Source organism: Elgaria multicarinata, chromosome 18 (assembly GCF_023053635.1).
Source record: "Elgaria multicarinata webbii isolate HBS135686 ecotype San Diego chromosome 18, rElgMul1.1.pri, whole genome shotgun sequence".
NCBI lineage: Eukaryota > Metazoa > Chordata > Lepidosauria > Squamata > Anguidae > Elgaria > Elgaria multicarinata.
In genome coordinates, this window is record NC_086188.1 from 11,876,600 (window position 1) to 11,899,496 (window position 22,897).

Here is a 22,897-nt window from a genome sequence, read left to right on the forward strand (position 1 = left end):
TGAGTAAATGTGCATGGGATTGCGCTGTTACGTCAGCAGGCATCCTGCATCTCAGCCACTTGAAACCTATGGTTCGTTTTTGACCAAACTTGGGTTATCCTAAACCACTCACCAGTCATTGTGTTTCTTTAAGGAAGCAGGAACTCCATCGACCAAATTTTGGGAAGTTTGAATACACACCATGAGGGGTGGGGGTTGGTTGGGGTGGAGGCACCCTTTGCTGCTCTGCCTCTGGCAAGAAAATGCAGAAGGTCCCAGGTTGGTTCTTGGTGTATTGAGTTGGAGGATCTGAAACAGGGACAAGGTTCAAGGATTAGGCATGGTTGGGCACGTGCTGGGGCCCCATAGCCCAGCAGGGGCCCACTGATAAGTGCTCCCCAGAGTTGCTCCTTCTCTTCACCCTTGCCACCTGCTTGTTCCCCTGCCTCTCTCTTTCTCTCTGGCCCAGACCACGGTGGTGGTCAGGAGGAGATCCTTTCACCTCCTTGCTCGCTGGCTCCCTGCCTGTCAAGGAAGCAACTGGAAGCCATGATGAGAAAAGGATGAGGAGTAATGGCAGCTGGTGACAATGGTGGTGAGAAGAAAGACTCACTGAGGGAGGAGGCCCATGGAGGGCGTCTTGCCCTCTAAAACTGGAGCCGCCACTGATCTGAATAGCAAGGTTAGGAAAGACCTTCGCCTGAGACTGGCCTTACTGCCAGACACCAAATTGCTAGGTGGGCCAAATGTTCTGACTCAGTAGAAGACAGCTTCATATGGTAGCACAGTGGACAATAGGGACTCTACGTAGCTCAGTGGTGGGGCCTATGGTCTGCATGCAGGACATCCCATGTTCAGTCCCAGATATTACTCGAGAAAAGTAGTCTGACCTGGTATATTATTATTTATTCAATTATGAGTCGCCTGAGAGCCAAAGCTCTCAGGATGAGAAACACAACCAAACCCCCTTGCTTGTGGGTTCCTGGCCAACGTCTGCTTGGCCACCGTGTGAACAGAGTGTTGGACTAGATGGACCCTTGGTCTGATCCAGCAGGGCGCTTCTGATGTTCTTAAGACACATTAAAAGATTTTTTTAAAAAAAAGTTTTTAAAGCAACAACAATTCAAAATAATTTTAAAAGAAGAAATAAAGTTCCAGTCAGCTAAAATATGGGAAAATAGGACTCCAAAATGCAGAAAGGCTGGTATAAAGCAGCTTCCAATCTTCTAAGGAAGTTTCTCCACCCTTGACCTAAAATTGATGGCTATTTTGGTGCCTGAGCTCAGGGCTGGCATGAAGGGCTGGGCATCGTTGGGCACCTGTCAAGGGCCCAGACTTCAGTAGGGGTCCACTGACAAAGAACCTTCTGGAGTTGCTTCTCCTCTTCACCATGGCAACCTGCTTGTTCACCGGCCTATCTCTCTCTGGCCCAGGCAATGGTGGCGGTTGGAAGGAGGAACCCAAAGTTTGTAAAAGATGTAGCAGTATCTAGGGGGAAACAAAACCGCCCAGTGATGACTGAACAAGCTCAATGGGCATGGAAGGCTGATTGGCTGTTGAGGGAAGGCTCAGAAAACCAGTGAGGAGGGTGACTGGAATGGAATAGCCTGAAGGAAGACTTGACTGGCAGGCTGGAACCTGGGAAGGGGTAAGGGTCAGTGGTAGAGCATCTCTTTTGCATGCGGAAGGTTCAATCCCCAGCATCTCCAGGTAGGACTGGAAAGATTCCTGTCTGAAACCCTGGAGAGCTACTGGTCAGTGTAGACTAGCCTTCCCCAAACTAATATGCGCTGGACTACAATTCCCATAATCCCGTGGGCAATCAATCTCTCCAGTTTTTATTTCTTTTATTTATTTATTGCATTTATATCCTGCCTTCTTTCCTCCAAGGAACCCAAGGCGGTGTACATAATCGTCCTCTCCATTTTATCCTCACAACAACAACCCTGTGAGGTGGGTTGGGCTGAGAGTCTGCGACTGGCTCAAACTTACCCTTGTGAGCTTCCGTGGCTGAGTGGGGACTAGAACCTGGATCTCCTGACTCCCAGTCCAACACTCTAGCCACACTGGCTCTCCAAATGAGCTGGACTACAGCCTGGCCTCTGTATGATGGGAATTGTAGTCCAATGCTTCCACAGGGTACCAGGTTGAGGAAGAGTGTTTTAGAAGAACTCCCCCCCTTTTTTTTAACAGAAGACGTTTGAGTGGCAGGGAGAATTTGCCAGAAGTACAATGAACTAAGAATGAGCTGCTCAGCCTACTGTTTATTTTTCAAAAGTCCTGTGGCCAATGAATGAAGCAATCTTTGTTACTATCTGCCCCACTGAAGGGCACATTTCACGTGTCGGGCCGGTTTCAGGACCTTAATGGAAAAGCGCACATTACAAGCATAGCAGTGAAAGCATTTGTAAACACTGCCACCATCAAAGAGGGTCTAAAAGAAGCAAAGGCTGTTTTCTGTCACCTTGCAAGTTCATGTCTGTAAATGACTAATTGTTTCGGGTTTTTATCTCCAGAAGGTGCTGGGTGGCAGGAGATATTTACAAGAAAGAAAAGCAGGAAATAATTCATCTTGGGGAAGAGAGAGCTGAATTTAATCAGCAGCATTTGGGAACCTCAAGAGTCTTTAAAGAAGGTTCCATTTCTTTTTTCGAACAAAGGATCTTCATTCTTAATATTTACACAACAATACAGATGACACAAGCTGGCCATTTTGAAATCTTAACAGCACAACCCTCTCTGTGCCTACTCAGGGGTAAGAGCCATTGCGTTTAACAGGACTTACTCCCAGGAACAAGCAAGGCTCTGACCATTGAGACCAACCAATCTAATCAACAAACTAAAACCTACCTGGGGTAAACAAAAATAATTTTTTAAAAAAGCAATACGATATATACCCAGAATAGAATTATGTAGTAAGTACAATAATTGTGTCTACTTGTTATATTGATATAGAATTGTATGTTTTATATTATATTTATTTATTTAAAACATTTATATCCCGCCCTATATCAATAAGTTCTCAGGGCGGCATACAGATATATAAATAAGCTACTTTGGAGGAGATTGCACTCTTGAAAAGTAGCTAAGAAAATCATTAAATAAATAAAAAGATAAATACAATATTCACCATTAATGTTAAAGGCAGAAAAATATCATGAGGATGATAATGTAAATACACAAACAACAATAAAAAGGAATATGATCAATTTAATTAATGAGACAATAACAACCGATCAAATTACACCTAATAAAGAATGCGTCATGAACCATATCATTCCAATATGTAATAAAAAAAGACTCAATTTCTCTATAAATTAATTGTTTTCTTTCTGCCATCTCTGAATTTGATCATACATGTGGCAGCCTCTTACATGGAGGAAGAAAAGTTTCAGGAAACTGGAAGACACATTTTGGCATAGCACTTGGTCTAGCGGAGCTAGAAAGAAAGAACTGTTACAACCTTTGCCAATCCCTACTTGTGAGAAGCTGTTGGAGGATTTCTCCTCCTGCTGGAGAAATTCAGTGAAGTTGTCAGTTTCTTTGCTCATAAATAGGATGGAGAGAATATTGAAATGCCGTTCATGCACAGCTCTAGTTTATACACAACCACGAGGGGCTTGAATTGGGATAAAGGATTTTTATCGCACTACATGTGTTCCTTGGCTTAGCTGTCACCAGGATGCTTGTGCTGTTAGCAACTGTGCTGTGAATGATCCCTGTTAACAATGCGATTGGCAGTTTTGGCATTTAATTTTGTTCTGACCTCACAGTTTAAAATTCCCTCCTCCTGCCCCATATGTACTGTATATAAACCTCTCCATAATACTCCATGCATCTGACAAAGTGGGCAGAATGGTATAATAATATAAGCCAGAAAAAATCTAGTATTTAAGGTGCAGCAAGACTCCATCATTTCGACTTTGTGGGAGACGTCAGGGATGCTTAGCTTTGTCGAGTTTTGTCTGCACACATGAACTCTAGAATTTCTCATATTTCAGCCCTTCTCCTTTGTGGCCAAATTTTAATGTTCTTTTTTCATTTTAAATCTAAAAATGCTGAGCGGAGCAACCGATGACTCTAGCCCACTTGCCCGTAAATTCATGTGCATGGATATAAAAGATCTATATGCCACTTCCCTTCCTGAACACACAATTACCTATCCAGATAATCAATGTTGTCGAATGTGTTTGGGTTATGTTGCTATTCTGGAATCAGTGCTACCAAAGCTAGCATCAGCTGCTTTGGAGGGCTGGCCCCCATTTTGCATCTACCACAACCCAGGTGAAGAGGGGGCAGTGTTGCATCAAGTTACAGGAAAGAGATGGAACTAGTCAAAACTGGTCCTCCAATGTCCTGAAAGTTTGCTTCCCCCATGAAAGAGGCTTCCATTGTTCAGCCTCATTCTTGGGATGTCTTATAATTTATTTTTGTGATGTTTTGGATCTTCCTTAATCACTGCAAGAGGGTCATGGCTTTGGTTTGTGTGTTTTCCTTTCTATTAGACATCTCTCTGTTCCTCTGCATCCTCCCAGGCTGCCCGCGCTTCCTGATGTGAAAACCCCCCATGAGAATTACATCATGATGTCTTCCCCTGGGCTTTAACCAGAGCTGAGGCTACAGGCTGCTAGAGAGACGAGTGTATGATGAAAGACAGAACACCTGCACACACTCCTTGGCTGCCTCATAAGGTAAGCTCAAGCAACCTCAACCTCTGAGAATTTCTCCAAAAATTGTCCTTACCATTGGATTCCACTCCCCCCCCCACCAGCAATTTCTTCTCTATCAAATCGAATGAGAATGGTTGAAAAAATGTGGGAGGAATTTTCGGCACTAGTAGTTTAAAGACTGGTCTTAACCCTGCCTCCGTCTACAACTACTCAGTGGTAGAACACATAGGCCATAGCTAGACCTAAGGTTTATCTCTGGATCGTCCAGGGGTCAAACCTGTTCATCTAGGTGACACACAGGGGATCTAGTGCTCAGGCAGGGGCGAACCCTGGATGATCCCAGGATAAACCTTAGGTCTAGCTGAGGCCATGGTTGCATGCAGAAGGTCCCAGGTTCAACCGCTAACATCTCCAGTGAAAAATAATTGTGTAATGGCAACATCCCTTCTCTGCCTGAGACGCTGGTGAACTCCTGGCAACCAGACTACATAGAGGGCCAAATGGCCTGACCTTCGCATAAAACAGTTTCCTAAGAACACAGGCAGGTGAGATATGCAGGGGATGGTGGCCGGGATGACCTAGCACAAGCACAAGAGGACGAATTCCCCCCTTTCACAAGGGCTGCATTGTCCATGTTTCACCCAACAGGTTGACCCAGTGACTGCCACGCCCATCATGCCCAATCAGTGCTGGATTTAGGCACAAGCTCAGTAAGCTTCTGTTTAGGGTTTCATATTATGAGGGGCCTCTGAATACAAAATGAATGATGAAATTGGAAGTTTTGTGTAGGGATACGCTGAAGTTCTCCAAATTCCATCTCATAAGAACATAAGAAGAGCCCTGCTGGATCTGAATAGGACTCCATCTAGTCCAGCGTTCTGTTCACACAGAGACTGTCTCAGTGAAGCATAGAAACTGAAACTTTCCAAGTATTATTTGATGGCAAAGATATTTTTTTTCATGGCACCTTAAAAGCTAACAAATTAATTATGGCATAAGCTTTCGTGGACTTGAGTCCACTTGTCCACGAAAGCTTTTGCCACAATAAACCATTCCATGATTCCTTTGCTGTAAATTGCCTGGGAGATTTGAAAATATGAGAAATGTATTCTTATATAAGTCTATAATGTCATGTATTTTATATGTAAAGTTTGTTATTTTGAGAATATGTTTTAATTTTAATAATTTTAACTACTAATTTTGATCAGTGATTACTGTATCTTTATGTCAGTATTTGTAAGTTTTCTTACTAGGTTTTGTGTAAGGATTAATGCAATAAATGTTATTCTTTTGTTCATTACGTAATAAATCTGCAAGTTTTTTTTTTAAAAAATATTAATTTAACTTAATATGAAATTACAAATAATTACAATAATCTATCAAACTCATTCTACAACTCCAATCAAACTATAACACAAGGAAAATTTACATAGATATATATCAGTACTGTAAGAATATACCAATAATAATAATATATAAATATAAGGAAATGTTTTAAATTTTCCGTGGTATGCAAACAGACATTGGATTGCTTCTTCAATTTAATAATGCTGAACTGTGTAACTGCTGTTGGGTTTCTGCATGTTAAAAGTTTCCATAAATGCTAAGTAAGAAATCAAAACGAATTTTTCATTTAAAGGTATTTCTAATACAAATAGGCTTATTGGAAGATAGATTTTGTTATATTGTCCATTTTTGTTGCATCTTTCCCAAGTATATATGTAAAATAATTCTATTATTACTGCTTTCATTGTTCTTTTCCTTAAAAATATGATAATGCTGTGGGGACTTTTAAACTTGTCATAGCTTATGGCATCAGCATATTATAATCTGTATAAATATGGGAATATATTTGGAGAGTACCAAGCAGGAAGGCTGCTAAATTTTCTTTGGAAACATAGCTCTTATCTAAATTTGTGCTCAGCCAAAAAGCTCGAAATAGGCATAGCTACTGAAAACAATTAGTTAATTGAGCTTTCATAGGCTCATGAATGTATTTTAACTAACAGAAAATACCCCCTACATCTGGGGAACCAAACAGAGATAATTTAGTTATCAGGAGTGATAAATGTCATTTACTTACCTGTTTCACCCTAGCTGTTACAGAATTTCCAACGCTACTTGCAAATTAAATATTTTACAACCATTTTGCACCTAACTGGTTGCAGATCATTTATTTCCTTTAAACGTAATGGGTCTTTAATGAGATTAAATTAGCGGTGGTGTTTGGAGACTGCTTTTTAAAATAGCTTCTGATTATTTGGGGGGTTGAATTTGTTTTAAAAATTCAATTCAATACAGTTTAAAAAATCAATTCAGTTCCAGAAGGAACAACGAAAAAGTATTTTTTAAAAAGGGATTCTATAGTCACAAATTGTGGAATAATTTATCCAATGATATTGCTTTAAATTGGGGGAAAATGTTTTCAAGATTTCATTTTATCTGGCAGAAGATATATTAACATGGGTTTTACAAAGATATTAACAACAGAAGCATAATAAATGGGGAAATCTTTTTTTTAGAAAACACACACACACCCTCAACTTTATTGGAAAACTTATTAAAAAAACTAAACAAAAATTAATAGGCTAAACACAGCTCATCATGAGGGGAGCATATATTCTACAACCTGAGTGGCTGAGGACAGATAAAACCTCATTATCTGAGTTTGTCTTTGTATGGCTGTTGGTAGTTTTTAAATCTACGTAAGTATGCATATATCATTTCTGTCTAGATTTTGTGCTCATCTTTGGTTTTAAGCAAATAGTGCAATCAATACATGTTTACACAGGCACCCTTGCATTGGTGAGCTGTTTTAACACATGCAATGATGATGATGATAATATATATATAAAAAACCTTTGTCCCTGTTCAAGCCACAGGAGATAGAGTCAAACTTCTTCATGGATTGTCATTCTGCTGTTTTGCACTGAAATCTGTAATTTATTATTATTGTTAGCCACTTTAAGTGCCACAGGTAGAAAGGTAGGATATGAATACATGAACTGAAATAATACACAGATAGATGATAGATAAGTTTCTGGGCAAAGTAGCTTTTTCATTCAAAGTTCCAATTCTGAAATGCAAAAACTGACTTCGGGTGCTTCTAGACAGACGGTTCTAGTGCTACTAATCAAAATACGTTGTCCATCTATTCCTCTTTTTTTATGGAGAGGGGAAAGATGGTGGCTTAGTGATAAAGACCCTACTTTGCATGTAGAGGGTCCCCGGTTCAATCCCAACCAACTCCAGGTAGGGCTGGAAAAATTCCTGCTTGAAACCTTGGGAGAGTAACTACCAGTCAGTGTTGACAATACTGGGCTAGATAGACCAATGGTCCAACTTGGTATCAGGCATCTTCCTATAATCCTGTGAAAAAGAAGAGGTGGGAAAACAGGAGGATTGCAAAATGAAGAGAACAATGTGTGGATGGCCAGTAAAAAATTCCATGCAACCAGTTCTTTCCTGGGATACTCCATTCCATGGCCTCTGAACGTGCTGTCCCTGTTGAGCTCCCTATGGTTTGGTTTTTCTCCTTTCCCGGAGTTCCCCCACAAAGGCTTTTGTGTACTTCTACAAATTTGGGGATTCCTTCAAGCCTACTGATATCTCCCTTTTGTGTGTCGATCATGCTGTTTTGGCTATATATGGGTAACACACTCAGAGAATGGGTTTGCTAATAGTATATGGATAAAAACTGGAAGTAGATGTCCCTGAATTGACACAACTTGTTTATAGGATCGGGTGATAAACTGATTGCATGCTTGTGAATTTCCCAGGACTTTGTTCAGGTTGTGATCCAAGAAGTGGTCCCACCGTGGGATTGATGTCAGGCACCGCAGTGCCCCACACAATCGATTTACAGCATTTACAGAGAATAAAGATATACAAAGAGCAGCTTACAAAAAATAATATTTAGACGGTCCCTGCCCTTGGACTTACAAAGTAAAATACATGACACAAAAGGAAAAGGAATGTGGAGGGTAGAAGAAAACAAAAGCAAACAGAAACAGAAGCAGAACTCAGGGATGAAGTCTTAGATGCAAAATTCTAATGGACGTTCTTTCCGGCAGGGTAGAGCAAAACAAGTTTTGCAGCAGTTTCTCTGGCTGATGTATTGCTGCAGGCCCCATCTCCAGTGGCCCTTGATTTTCTGGCTGATTTTTTGTGCAGGAAAACATTCTGGAGGACTGTAGACCATGTGAATGAGTCTATATGTGGGAAAGTGTGCTATTAGGGTCTTCAGCTTCAGGTACAAAAATGCTATGGACCAGCCCTGCGGAAGCATTTGACATAGGTACGTAAACCGGCTTGTAAATGGACATTCCTTGGTCGCTTGTTGCAAGTAAGGAATCCCCTCTAGGCGACTAGATTCAGAAGTGTTAGCAAACAAAAAGCGTCCCGCGCTTTGTTATATGCGGTCAAGCGAGCTGGTGGCTTTTGTGGACTTGTTTGCACAGGTGTGTCTATAGATATGTGTATACTACTAATGTATACAAGCCAGTTTAATGGATGTAAGAATAACACTTAGCATTTGCTTAGTGTTTCTTGGTGGTTAAAAAAAGAAAAGGGGAAAAAAGACATATATGATTACAGTGTGTTCTTCTCTTTTTGGCTTCTGTGGGCTTCAGGCTGGATTTGTGTGATTTAATGGCGTGTCCCAAAATATTGGAATAATAGGAATCAATGGATGCTTGTAGACAGAGAGCTCCTGTCACTCACAATCAAAAGGCATTCTGGAACTATTTCATCTTTTCTTCCTTTATAGACTTTTTTTTCTGGAAAAAAATAAAAAAAGATAGAAGAGGCAGTGGGGAAATGTGGGAGGACAAGAAATTGAAGACAATGTTAACTGGAACCCCTGTACAATTCTATGAAAGAGGCAGTTTGGCTGCATAAAAATGCCTCTTCTGAAGCACCCTGGACGTGTTATTTACTGAAATGTTTGTACTGTAGAAATGTATTGATGTTATGTTTGTGACTTTTGCATTATTGGTCCCTGCTTCCCTCAGCTATTGAATGGAACTTTTACTGACAAGTTAGTGACACATTTCAACTGTTAGATCCCTTTTCATAGAAATTGGTACGATTGGTTTGACATTGTTATATTGTTTTTGATATGTTATTGTTAGCAGGGTACAATCCTTAAAATGAAATCAAGTTAGCATGCTGGAATCCGGACAACAACCCTGTAAGGTGGGAAAGTACTCTCAAATTACAGGTAGGAGGCTGAGGAATTGGGGCTTGGCCAAGGCAAACTGGATTCACTCAACACAAGCCAGAGTGTGGGTTGAGTGTGGGTTGTCGTTTAATCGTGGGTTGTTGTGTTGTGTGAATCCAGCCATGTCTTTTAACCACAAAGAACCCATGGTTTGTTGTTGAGTTATGAACTGTGGGTTGTTTGTGGTTTAACAAACTATGGTTTGTTAGCAGAGCAAAACAACCCACAATTAACCGATAATCCACACTCACCCCATACTTTGCCTTGTCATGCTGTGTGAACCAGGTGAGTTCATTATTTTTATTTATTTATTATTGCATTTATATCCTGCCTTTTTTCTTCTAAGGAACCCAAGGCGGCGTACATAATCTTCCACCTCTCCCATTTATCTTCACAACAACAACCCTGTGAGGTAGGTCGGGCTAAGAGTCTGTGACTGGTCCAAAGTCACCCAGTGGGTTTCCATGGCTGAGTGGGGACTAGAACCCGGATCTCCCGACTTTCAGTCCAACACATTAGCCACTACACCACACTGGCTCTCACCTCATGACAGAGGTCAGATTTGAGTTCTCAGTTTCTTAGCTACTGGCTCTCATGGCTTCCCCTAAGGAACTCTGGGAATTTGCAAAGGTTTGAGGACCACAGAACCCAAGAATACTTTGTAGAGAGTTTTACAGCTGCTTTCATTATTTGTCCATATATTTTTATGGACACACGAGGCTGCCTTATCCAACTCTGATGATGATTTTGCAGGGTCACTGGCAGAGAACAGGCTATCCCATCAGCTACTCCCTGACCCTTTAAATTTTGTTTTGGATATGCTGGGAATTGAATCTGGGGCTATCTATCTGCACATGATCTCCCACTGAATTTCAGAACCTTCCCCAAACCATTCTTCTGATTCTAGTTTTCAGTCTCAAATACACCTTCCCTCTGAAGTGGCTTTTGGGAATTAAAATTCAATTTGGAAATCAAGGCATTTAAAAGCGAACGAATGTTTCACAGCCAAAAGCAACCAAGTGGCACAGCCAGGATAAATTCCCCTTTACAGCCACAAAAGCTCAGCTGATCTACGGAGACTTTTAAAAGTTATTATTATTTTAAAGAAGGCTTCCTTAAAGCTTGCAGAATACAGAGCCATGGATGAGGAACGTTGCCCTGTTCCATCTGAACCTCCGTTGGATGAAGCGTTTGGAGAACCTATGCAAGTTCAAACCGAAGAAAAGTCCTACAACTTCCAACTCTTAAAAAGTTCTAAATGGACGCAGAAGGACTGTGGGGCAATTCGCAGGGCCGGCCCAAGATATTTTGCTACCTGAGGCAAGGGACAAGATGGTGCCACCTTCCTTTCTACGTACAAAAACTGACTGGACTGGTAGTTCAATCATTCTTCAAAACAAGCAGTGGGGCAACATCCTCTACTCCCCAGTGAAGGCAGCAGGCTAAGTTAAAGGGTGCAGGGCAGGCTGCATTGTCCACAGCTTTCTTCTCCAACATCTTGCTGCTGCATCCCAGCATCTGCCGCCTGAAACAACCGCCTCACTCTACTCACTCCACTCTTACCCCTGGCAGTTAGGTAATTTTTAATTCTGGACTTGGTGGGTACACACTTTTACTTCACTGCCTTCAAAATGTAATAAACCAGCCTTGCTGTGTTTGGGGCTCCTCTTATCCTCCAGACATTTGCCCCTAAATCCTACCCTAACGGCACCACTAGGGAAGAGGGTTATAGGAGAACCAGTGTGGTGTGTTGGCTAGAGTGTCGGACCGAGAGTTAGGAGATCCGGGTTCTAGTCCCCACTCAGCCATGGGAATCCATTGGGTGACTTTGGGCCAGTCACAGACTCTCAGCCCAGCCTCCCTCACAGGGTTGTTGTTGTGAGGATGAAAAGGAGAGGATTAGGTACACTGCCTTGGGTTCCTTGGAGGAAAAAAGGTGGAATATAAATGTAATAAATAAGTAAATAAATAGAAGAAAAGGTACTTTTTAAGCTACCCAAACCCCACAGTGTTTTTTAGGCTTTAAAGGTAAGCATTCAGTCACCTAAACTAAAGAAGAGGGGAACAGGCGTGTCAGGGTGTTACTGCCCTCACGTACTACTTGTGGGCTTCTCACAGGCAGCTGGTTGTCCACTGCGTGAACAGAATGCTGGACTAGATGGACCCTTGGTCTGATCCAGCAGGGCTCTTCTGACGTTCTTAATCGCCGTTTTGGTTTTGTTTTTCACCTGATAATTGTAGGTATCACATTTGGCAGGGCTGTGTGAAACTGATAGAACGGAGCTGCTATCTGCCCCAGACACTTTCTCTTATCGCATCAGGCACTGTACTGCTCCTTATCACAAGGCAAAATGGGAAGTCGTCTCCAGATGTTGAACTCACCCTCTCTCTAACTGAACTGTAATATAGACTTCATACATCAAGAAACCATGTCACAGAGGAACTTAGCATCTTTCATTCAACTAGCTTAGGCAACTGCCCTGCTCCATCCATCCAAACACATTTCATCGGGCCCCTACTGCCTGACCCAACAAATACTATATATCCAATACGAAACCCCTTTCTGCATCTATATCGTGCAGAAAGTTCCCACTGTAGCAGCGTCGCTTCTGTTCCCCCAAAAGAAAGGTCCTTGGAGAAGCTATCCTTTGCTGCTAGTCCCCAAATGATATGCTACCACATTTCCCCGGAAGGTTTCCTTTTTGGTAGTAGGAAAATCCCAATACTTGAGATTCCTGCAAATTACGCCGTGCGTGTGTATAACAGCTAACAAACTTGTGAGAAAGCTAGCAGGCTCTTCAACAGGTGCGACATAAACAGCTATGAATACTAAACACAGAGGTAAGGCATGATCCATTGCACCGTTTTCCTGTCCCACTGAAGTCCGACCGCTGGTCTATCTAGCTCAGAATTGTCGACACTGACTGGCAGCATTTCTCCAGAGTTTCAGGCAGGATTCCTTCCTCGCCGTACCTAGAGATATTGCGGATCGAACCTGGGAGTTCTGCGTGCCTAAGATCACAAGATAAGAAGACCAAAGGTCCATCTAGTCCACACAGTGGCCAACCAGTTGTTGACCAGGGATCCACAAGCAGGACATATCTCCGCATCCACCTTCTCCACACCATGCATAATTTTGTACACCTCCATCATGTCTCCCCTCACCCTCCTTATTTCTAAGCTAAACAAACCCAGCTGATGTAACCTTCCATGATAGAGGAGATGCTCCAGCCCCTTGGCTCTACCTACTGGGCTAGGGTCCCTCCCCATCATTTCAGTGGGACTTGCATAGGACAACTGACCACTGGATTGCGACCTCGGCTAAGTAATAACGTTTGGTTGGCCTCTCTCAGGCCGACGTGGGAGAAGGCACGCCGGTTCCGCACAACTCTCCCCCAGGCTGAACGCAGAGCTAGGAAATCGCACGCCTGCCATTTCAGCCGCTGAAATATCCTGTGGAAAGCCGGCCGGCTTGCATCCTCATCTCTCAACCTCTCTAACTACCTGTGTGATCTCCTTTGTGTGTTCTCTGCCTGACCAAACCGACATGTGCTACCCCAATGCATCTTCAGAGTTGCTGAATTTCTTGGGGGAAGGATCACAGCGGAGCGGGAAATCGCACGTGTTCGCTCCCTCCAGTTCAAGGGAAGAGGTAGAAAGAGATGGGGGAAAGCCCTGCTCTGCTTGTACAGCTGTTGCCAGCCTGAGCAGACGATATTGGGCAAGATGGAGAAAAGGCCTGACCTGGCAAAAGGCAGCTTACTTTGCTGTAGGATTTTTTTTAAAAATTTTATGTTTTTGTTATGGTTCATTTCCATAGCACCTGTAGGCCAGAGCCCATTGGGGCTGGTGGAGCAGAGGGCAGGGTATTAATGGTCTCCCAAGATTGTCCAAGGATGGCAGGGAGAAGATCAGACATAGCCATCGGCAGCTGCATGCCCTGTGTTGGAGCAAATGTACCTGGTCAGGGTGGGGAAGAGGCAGAGGGTCGCCCCTCCCCATTCACCCCCAATCTAGAGCCACCGTGCTAAGAGTTCTTTTGGATGCTGAACAGTTTATTGTCTGTTTTACGTTTGATGCTATATACCTGTATGAACACTGTTAGAAATTGCAATGGCCATCGGCTTGGTGCAAATACTATTTGGTTTGATTTAGCTGCTCAACGCTCCGTGCAATTTGCATCTCATTCATCCTCACAACTACGAATGTCCAGGTGGGAACATCACATTGAAGCTACTCTGGCGAGCCTCCCCAGTAGCCTTCCTCAACCCCGTGCCTTTCAAATCTGTTGGAACGCATGTCCTATTTTTCCCAGCTTGACTGGCATGGGAAAAGATGGGAATTGCAGTCCAGGACATCTAGAAGGCATCATGGAGGGGCTGTAGCTCAAAGGTAGATCTCCTGCTTTGCATCCAGAAGGTCCTTGGCTGCTACAGAGAGGGCTGGAAAAACTCCTGCCTGAAACTCTGGAGAGACGCTGCTGCCAGTCAATGTTGACAATACTGGCCTAGATGGACCGAGAGTCTGACTAATTATATGGCAGCTTCCTACTTTCCTAGGTTGAGGAAGTCTTTTCTAGCTCTTGACCTTTAAACTGTTACGCCTTCTTCTTCCTCCTCATCACTTTTGGAGGAGAACCTGATGAAGGCATCAACTCTTAACATTGCCCTGGACAGCAGCTGCCGCAAATTTTTACTGCCTTCTCTGCTTTTTGAGAACTGTCCTTCTTTGACCAACACCTTTGACCATACTCTCATCTGGAAAGATGTGCATCTTGCCATTTAGATGTTGCCAGTCTTAAGTTCTCTGCTTTTCGTTCAAAGGTTTAAACTTATAAATCAAAGCCAAATCCTGGGAGATATTTGGATTTCCACCCTGGCAAAGAATAAATTCTGCTGTCTTCACGTGGACTAAATTCATCCCACCATTCACCAGTTGTGATCCCAAGCAGACGGAAGCAGTGGGATTTATCTTTCCTGGAAAATGGGGGTTTAGGATTGGGGTGCTCTAATGGAGCTAGATTGTCACAGATTCTTTGACCTCATACTCAGAGGGGACTGTGCTTTAGGAAATGATGAAGTCAAGCAAATGCAGTCCTTAACTGATCAGTTTGGAAGAGACACGGTTTGAGCAACACTTTTAATTTGATAAGCACTAATAGCTCATTGCCATAATCAAATCCCCCCTCCATTGATAGGAACAATCTAGTGGGTTCTAAGAAAAAGAGGAATTCTTAGGGATGTTTTTCAGTACGCTTTGAGTTTTCCCAACAGTTGAGCAGAAGTTCCGTACTGGGCTTAAGCAGGTGTGTTGGTTAGCTGGAAAAAAACTATAGAAGTCACATTCAAGTTTCCAGATCTTGATTTGTATCAATATTTGTAGGAATTTATAACACTTTAATTTTTTTTTTAAAAAAAGGGTTCATAAATGATGTATGTCAATCTTAACAAAGAACAGTTCTCAAATATTTCACAATATCCATTGGCTTAGAATTATTTGTTTAGATTTAGAGCACATGCCATTTTCAGTGGGCATAGAAGGGTATTAATAGGACTGTTATGATCAAGGTTGTCTTGTTTTACACATTTGCTTTCATCTTATGTTTCAACTGACAAAAAGGTTGATTTTTTAAAACCAGTTTCAACATCTTTCACTGCAAATTATTAAACCTGTGCACGTAAACACAAGAAAGCATTTAGAAATTTGTTCCAAACGTTGGTGATCTTTAATTGATTATCAATGATGCACATTTAGTAGGAAATTATTCAGCAATGGATGTTTGAGATTTTCAGAGAACAATTAGTACACTAGTTAGAAAACACCTGAAATTTCATACCGATATTTGTTGACCTTACTTCTAGAGTTGACTAAAGAAGACTTGAAATGTCAACTAGAAAAAAAAACAGTGAAAAGACAGGTTCATAATAAAATAACTGTTTTCACTGAGCCAGATTGGTTTAGCCTTAAATGAAATGATTGTATTTAAGCACATGTTACATACAGGATGCAATATTGCAACCATATTGATCATCAAGTTTATGGAAGAAATTTTGTTTTCAATTTACAAACTACGAGTGAGGGCAGAAAATAAATAAATCGGGATGCAGTGTTTGCGAAGTCTGAAGATCTGGAAACATCAAGAACAGAAATTAAGAGTTTGAGGCAACACATAACTACAATCACTCATAATCATCATCATCATCATCATCATCATCATCATCATCATCATCTGGCCTCCAGCAGAGCTTTCAGGGCATTTTACAAAAATAAATTTATTGGATATTGATTGAAGTGCTGTACAATTAAATAGAACTTTAAACTAACAAATTAAGCTTTCCTTGAGCAAGTCATTTCCAGAGGTTTTTTGTATTTACATAAACAACCTTCCTTAGTAGAATATAGGGCTACATTTTCAGAAATGGTAGGAATGTAAAAGCGTTATTTTATTGGTACAGTAAAAGTGATAATGTTCCAGGTATTTCTTTGATTTATCACATAAACTGATGGAGAGAATGTCAAAAAAAATATGATTTTTTTCACAAAGATCTTTTGGATACTAATTTCTTAGTTGATAAGTGAGATTCAAGCTTGACTTAAATCTATGACAATTCCCTACTGATTTTTCTCCTGAAGCTATCAAAATTATTGCCACCCTGACAATTGTGCTATATGATCTAAGTAGTTATCTTCTCCCTCCTGTAAGTTTTACTAAGGGTCAAACAGATTACTCAACTAAACGTTCTGAAGAACAATATGTTAAGACCTCTAACCATTTCATTTGGAAAAAATATATCTGAATGTGGAATTTTCCCCAAGCTGTTTAGGGCTACTTATTTAGTTTAAGAAGACTATCTATTTAATATTTAAAAATAAGGTTTCACTTGGAGTAAACCAAAATCTAATCCATTTTTTAAAAAATCTTGATGAAAAATATTTTATAAATTGTACATTTTGAAATAAACAACATGGATGTATTGCTTTAAAACCCTAAAGCAAGGATCCGAAAATGGGAGTGCTCACAATTGCAGATTTTGCTGTAGTTCCCTGTTGAAAATGCCTGAATATTTCAGAAAACAATTGTTTCTCTTTCAGCTAGCAGAAACCTCAATTTAAAATGCTTAGAAGTCGACCCCCCTCTACTTTTTAAAAGAGCTTAAATTGCAGGGTTCATCTAGGCTATAAAGGAATATTTCCTCTTCATTTTCAGGAAGAGATTTTAAATATGTCTTTTTTGTATGTGACGATTTTTAGTAATTAATAGCAAATTAATAACATTCCTTAAAAATCAGAGTGCAAAAGAAATTTAGAAATGTTTGTTACATTTTAAAATCTTATTTCTTGAGGGGTAGGGCGTGGAGGGGGTAGGTTTCTTCCCATGTTAACAAACTTCCTTAGCTTACAATTGTTACAAAGCAATTGCAACAGCCTAACAATTAATGTGAATCAAAAATAGAAAAGTGGCAATATTAATTTGCTTTCAAAAAAATAAATCACAGTAACCTCCTAAGGCTCTTTTAAGTTTGATATTCGAAATAATGTGCTACAGCATGTATATAAATAAATAGTGCTAGACACAACCTTTAAAAATTGCAATTTGAATAATTTGCAGCTTGTGGTTAAAAAAAATCCTTTTTAAAGGACGTTTCTGAACAAGGGGGAAAAACCATGTTGATCATGAATCAGTTCCAAATGCATGGAGCAAAAATAAGAGTTCCCTCCATTTGCACATATCCTGATTTTCTTTTCAAAGTTGATATGAAATTTAAGACAACACTTCTTAAAGTTTACTTTTAAAAATAACAAGTATCCCCCCCTCTCTCCCTGGTCAAAGTTTCTGAGCTTCTTGGATTTTATTTACATGAAGTAAATCCTGGAAAACAACAGCTCAGGGTGGGAAATAATCCTTCCAAAAATCATTAAGATAGGTTTGTGTTTTAATAAAGAATATAGCTAGTTCACTTTTATATTCCCATGTCAAAGCAGTATAATATTTCTGTTAAGTAACCTTTCTTCCCTTCCTGAATCTGCCATGGTTTCTCTTAGAAAGCAAGTCAACTGTAATTACTTACAGGTGAGTTATTCCAGCCTAATGAAATAGTTCTATGAAACCAATGTTATGAATTGAAAGTTAGATGCCAGAAAAGAATTGATTTATTTCTCGTATGGCTCCCTCTCCTTTAAACATTTAACAATCACCCCTCTTTCCCCAATAGAAAATAAATTAGGATAAAGTAGAAGGGGGGGTTTGAAGTTAACATAAAGTCCACTTGAAAGTTGGATGAGCATAATTTAAGCATATATATATATATATATAAAGAAAAACATATTTGGAAGGATAAAAAGGCAAGTTTTAAAGCTGCAAAATGAGCTCTTTCCTCACACAAACCTCTTGTCTATCTAAACTAGAATTTGCAACCAACGTCTTCATACTTACCTTTTTAACAAGTAGAAAGATTAATTTACTTTGGCTTTTTTAAAAAAAGTTTTCTTAGCTCCTCCTCCTCCTATATTTCAGCTCCCCCCAATTTCTTTTTAACTATTTAAACACTAGGGCGGAGCCTACAAGAATCCACTCTTGATATGCGTGGTAAGATTAGAAAGATTAGTTGTTTTGAAAGTGTCCTGTGTTGACCTAACAGACGTCCACAGATGAGACCAACTTACTGCAAACACTCTTTGCCATTGAAGCCCAGCAGCTGTGAAAATAAGTGTTCTCTCTCTCCCCCACTCTCTTTTTAAAGAAAATTTGGCAAAAACAACACCATCCATTTGTTTAGTCAACACTTACACTTAAATTCCTGGCATTGTTTTACGATACCCCAGGCTTGTGTGTTTTTGGGGGTGGGGGAGGTGTGGGGTGATGGAGAAAAAAGGAGTTTTTTTGGTTGTGTTTTGTGTGTGTTTTATAACTCTTACCCAGAGACCTGCCTATTGATTTTCGGTCACATGAAAGAGTGCACTCTCTCTCTCTTTTTTAACAGGCCCTCCCTATGTGAAACTGGGTGATGCCACCCACTCCGAAAGAATGCAATGCACGCAATTAGAACCAAGGATTGGAAAACCAGACCAAAGGGGGGTCCCCACCTCCCACAAAGAAGGCATCTATTAAAACTCTGAAAAGCCATCAATACTAATCAATGGGACCAGTGGTTATTAACCATTTCACGGCCTGGCATTTCTATCCTTCCTCCTTTGCTAGATTTCTTTTCTTTTTCACACACACAGACACACTTTGCACAGATCAACAACCCCCACCTCCCCGAAAACCTGTTTCATGTTTCTCTCCCTGGTTCCTCACACTCACTCACACAAACACATCCCAAACCGGACGAGCCCCAACCACAAACCCAGGCCGAGGGAGTCTCATTAAATACCTTGACGTGAAACCAACTTCAAACAGAGGGTTGTTAGAACTGGTCACCAGTTGAAGGAGGCAACTGTAGCTTGATGAGAGTAGCGTGTGAACAGCTCTCTCGATAATAAAAATAAAAATAAGTCAGACAGATAGACAGAAAAAGGGGGAATCCAGGCCTGTGATTTGAAAGCAAATTTGAAAAGGTAGCACTGAATGAGTTAATCGATGCCAGGGCTAATAGCAGAGGCAAGGGAAAGGAGATTTTTTCCCCTTCCTTTTGAGGTGGGGGCTTTTAAATTGCAGGAAGAATGGAAGGGACATAGAAGGGGGTGGGAAAGGAAGACTGAAGGGAAATCAGAGAGAACATTGCAATTCAATCAGGTTAGAGAAGAATCTTGATTAAGGTCTGCAATTGGAGTGATTGTTTTAAATGAAAGCATTATTACTATTATTATTATTATTATTATTATTATTATTATTATTATTATTTGCTTGTTCAGATAAAGGGATACACTTCCTTGATCTTTCTTGCATCACAACTATGTGTTGCCCATTGTATCACTGATATTTTTACAAGAGTTATTGACTCTGGTTTATTAACTGGAGAACGCTACCATGCCAGATGTATTGGGAGGAGGGCGCTATTAAGAGATTTGTACTTCTAAAATGTTCTAAGCAACCTTAGAGAGGTTAGAGAAAGAAAGTGAGAGAGAGTCGGGATGACATAGGCTTTTGGGAAAGGGGAGGAGACTTATTTTCCTTTTGCTCCACTTCCTGAACATCACATTCCTTATTTTCAAATCCACCCCTACCCACCCCAATTTACACTTCATTTCTGAAATGCAACTGTTTTTTGTTTTGCTCATTCAGGCTTTCATCCCCATCTTCAACTCAATAATTGAACATCAGAAATTGAATATCAGAAATTGTTCTGGGGAGTTGTATAGCCATGGAGACTGGGGTGGGGGTGGGGCACGTTCTTAGAAGTAATCAAACTTGGTGAGTAAAGTGATATTTTCTGATATCCATTGACAGCAAACATTTTATAGCAAAATCACATTTGAGGTAGTTTTATAGTCAATACTGGTTGAAGCAACGCTCCCAGACCTTATTCTTATTTCCAATATCCAACTAATGGGGGAAAGTATTTGTTAAGAAAATTGTTCATTCATAAACTTCTTATAGGAAAATCTGTGTAGCACTAAGGATATATTTACGGTGAGGAATTAGCACATTAAAAAAATAAAAATATAGAATTTGACTCCAACATATTTCGGAGGTCATCTAACTGTCTTTTAATATATTTTGTAATGTTCAATTCCCCCCATCTGCCTCCCTTACTCACTGTATTTGCTTTGCTCTGCATCAGCCTTACCCAGCCAATGGCCATGCTGGCTGAGCATCATGGGATTTGTAGTCCAACATATCTAGGGGGCATCACCTTGGGAAAGGCTGCTCTACAGAGTACTGGAATCAAAGAATTCAAGGATATTGTGAATTGTCAGCAACACAGGTATTTCTACCCTACCCACCATTCAAACAAACACCATTCAAACAAACAGGCCATTCAAACAAACCACATGTCATCTTTAAAGTGGGAGGGGGGGGCAGAGACCAAGTTATATCCATTGATGTTAGGAGGAGTGATTAAACTGTGAATGAATTAGGAAGATTACAGACATCATTTCAGGGAGGAGAAACTTTAGTCAAATCCACCACGTTTTAAAGCTTAAATTGTGCACGATCTATCATAACATCCACTATTAAATATTCCACATCTTATTAAGTGCAAACCATAATCTCTCACTTGTTTTTCCTTACAGAACTTCCATATAACTCAAGTTTTTCCCTCTGTGGATCTATCTGGTCTCTTCCCTTCTTTTTCCCCCACAATGTTTTTCACTCGGCACTTACTGTTTGTGCTCAGAGACCTTTGCAAGGACTCAGCCATGAACGAACGCAGGCGAAAAGTCCTCCCCAGAATTAATTCTGGAGTTAATTCACGCGTCCCTCTCCAAAAATACTGCTCTTTGTTCAGGCTTTCCCACCGATGCCCCATCTGATCTCTGCCACACATTCACTTTGTGTCATGTTTTGCGTCTTGCATGTTCTATCTGGAGCAGTTGGGTGTGTGTGTGTGTGAGGGGGTGTTTGATGGTTTGACACACCAGGCATTTTCTTTGCTGCCCTTGGGGGCACCGGGTGTATGGGGCCCAAGCTGGCCATGGCAAGGGGGAGATGCAGAAGGTAAATAGAAATGAATGGATGCTCTTTAAGAAGGCAGTTGTGTGTGTTTCTTAATGGTTTAAAGACATTACTATGACAGGGGGCTTATTACAAAATAAGCCACACTTGCCTGCTGTAGACAGAAGGCCTTGAACTGAGGCAGATAGAGGAAAGCAAACATTTGAAGACTCCACCCTATGACATCACATGGAAAGACCCTACGCTGGAGGGGGGGGGGGAGGAGAGAGGGGGGGTGGTAGCGGTGGGGGGAGGAAAACAGTTTTCTGGAACAAAATACCAAAGACCTCCTTGCATACCCAGGAAGTTTTTTGGGTGTGGGTGTGTGTGTTTTGTGTGTTAAAGTGTGATTTTATTTAATCATTCCAAAAATATATGTGTGATTGTAGATGAACGAAAGTTTCCGTACAGGAAAGCAAGGAGGGGGGGAACCCCTTTGCTACATTAGGTCTAGAACTCAGGAGAAAACTTGGTTGCAAATCGGAGGCACTCTTTAACGGGGGAGGGTGGGAAAAAGGAGGTAGGAAGGAAGACGTATTATTCCGGTGGACCTCAGAGTTCTCTTGCACAAAAGCCCATTCACTCTTGCGCAGGAGATGTGCCCAATGGAGTGTGCCTTTTGTTCACAGCTTAAGGATTCTGTAGTGCAACCTCCGAAGAGGAGGAGGCAAGCGTACAGGCACATTGCAAAATATAAAGAACGTTTGCATGAAACGTGATCTAAGGTTTTGCTGCAAATGATAGGTGGGAAAGCGGGTTTCTCTCTCTGCCCTCCCCCCAAGTTAGGAAGTTAGACATTTGCTTTTATAAAATGTAACCACCAAGGAAGTTTTCCCTCCCCTCCCCTCCCCCACCACGTGTCACTTCCTGTATAACATTGCACCAACTTTGCAATCCTATGCCTGTGTGCTCAGAAGTAAAAAACTCCATACTGTCTAATGGGATTTTCTCTCCTTAAGTCACTGTCTTTAGGACTGCAACCTAAATTCATTGTAAATCCTTCCCCCCACCCCCACCACACGAGAGCCATAAAAAAGGAGAAAATAAGAGCAAACATGAGAATCTGGTGATTTTTTCGGGGGTGGGTGGGGTAGTGTTGGAAAATGTTTAGCACGAAAGAAAAAACACACGAGGCAGAACTGAGCCTCGGGTTTGCTGGGGCTGCCTTACTCATCTACTGAGCAAAAACTGAACAAGTCCTACCTGTTGCATTGTGATCTTCTCATTTGTGGCAGGCACACGCACCCCCCAAACCTCTTTTGCGCTTAAGTTGTAGAGAAAATATCTACAGGGAGCAGAGAGTCCCCTAAACTTCAGATGGGATCCAGGTGGTAGACAGAGAGCTAACTTTTCTTTCAGGCCATATCCAGCTTCTCTCCCTGCAGTAAAATGACAGCTGCCCCTCCCCAGAAAGAAGAACTGATACCA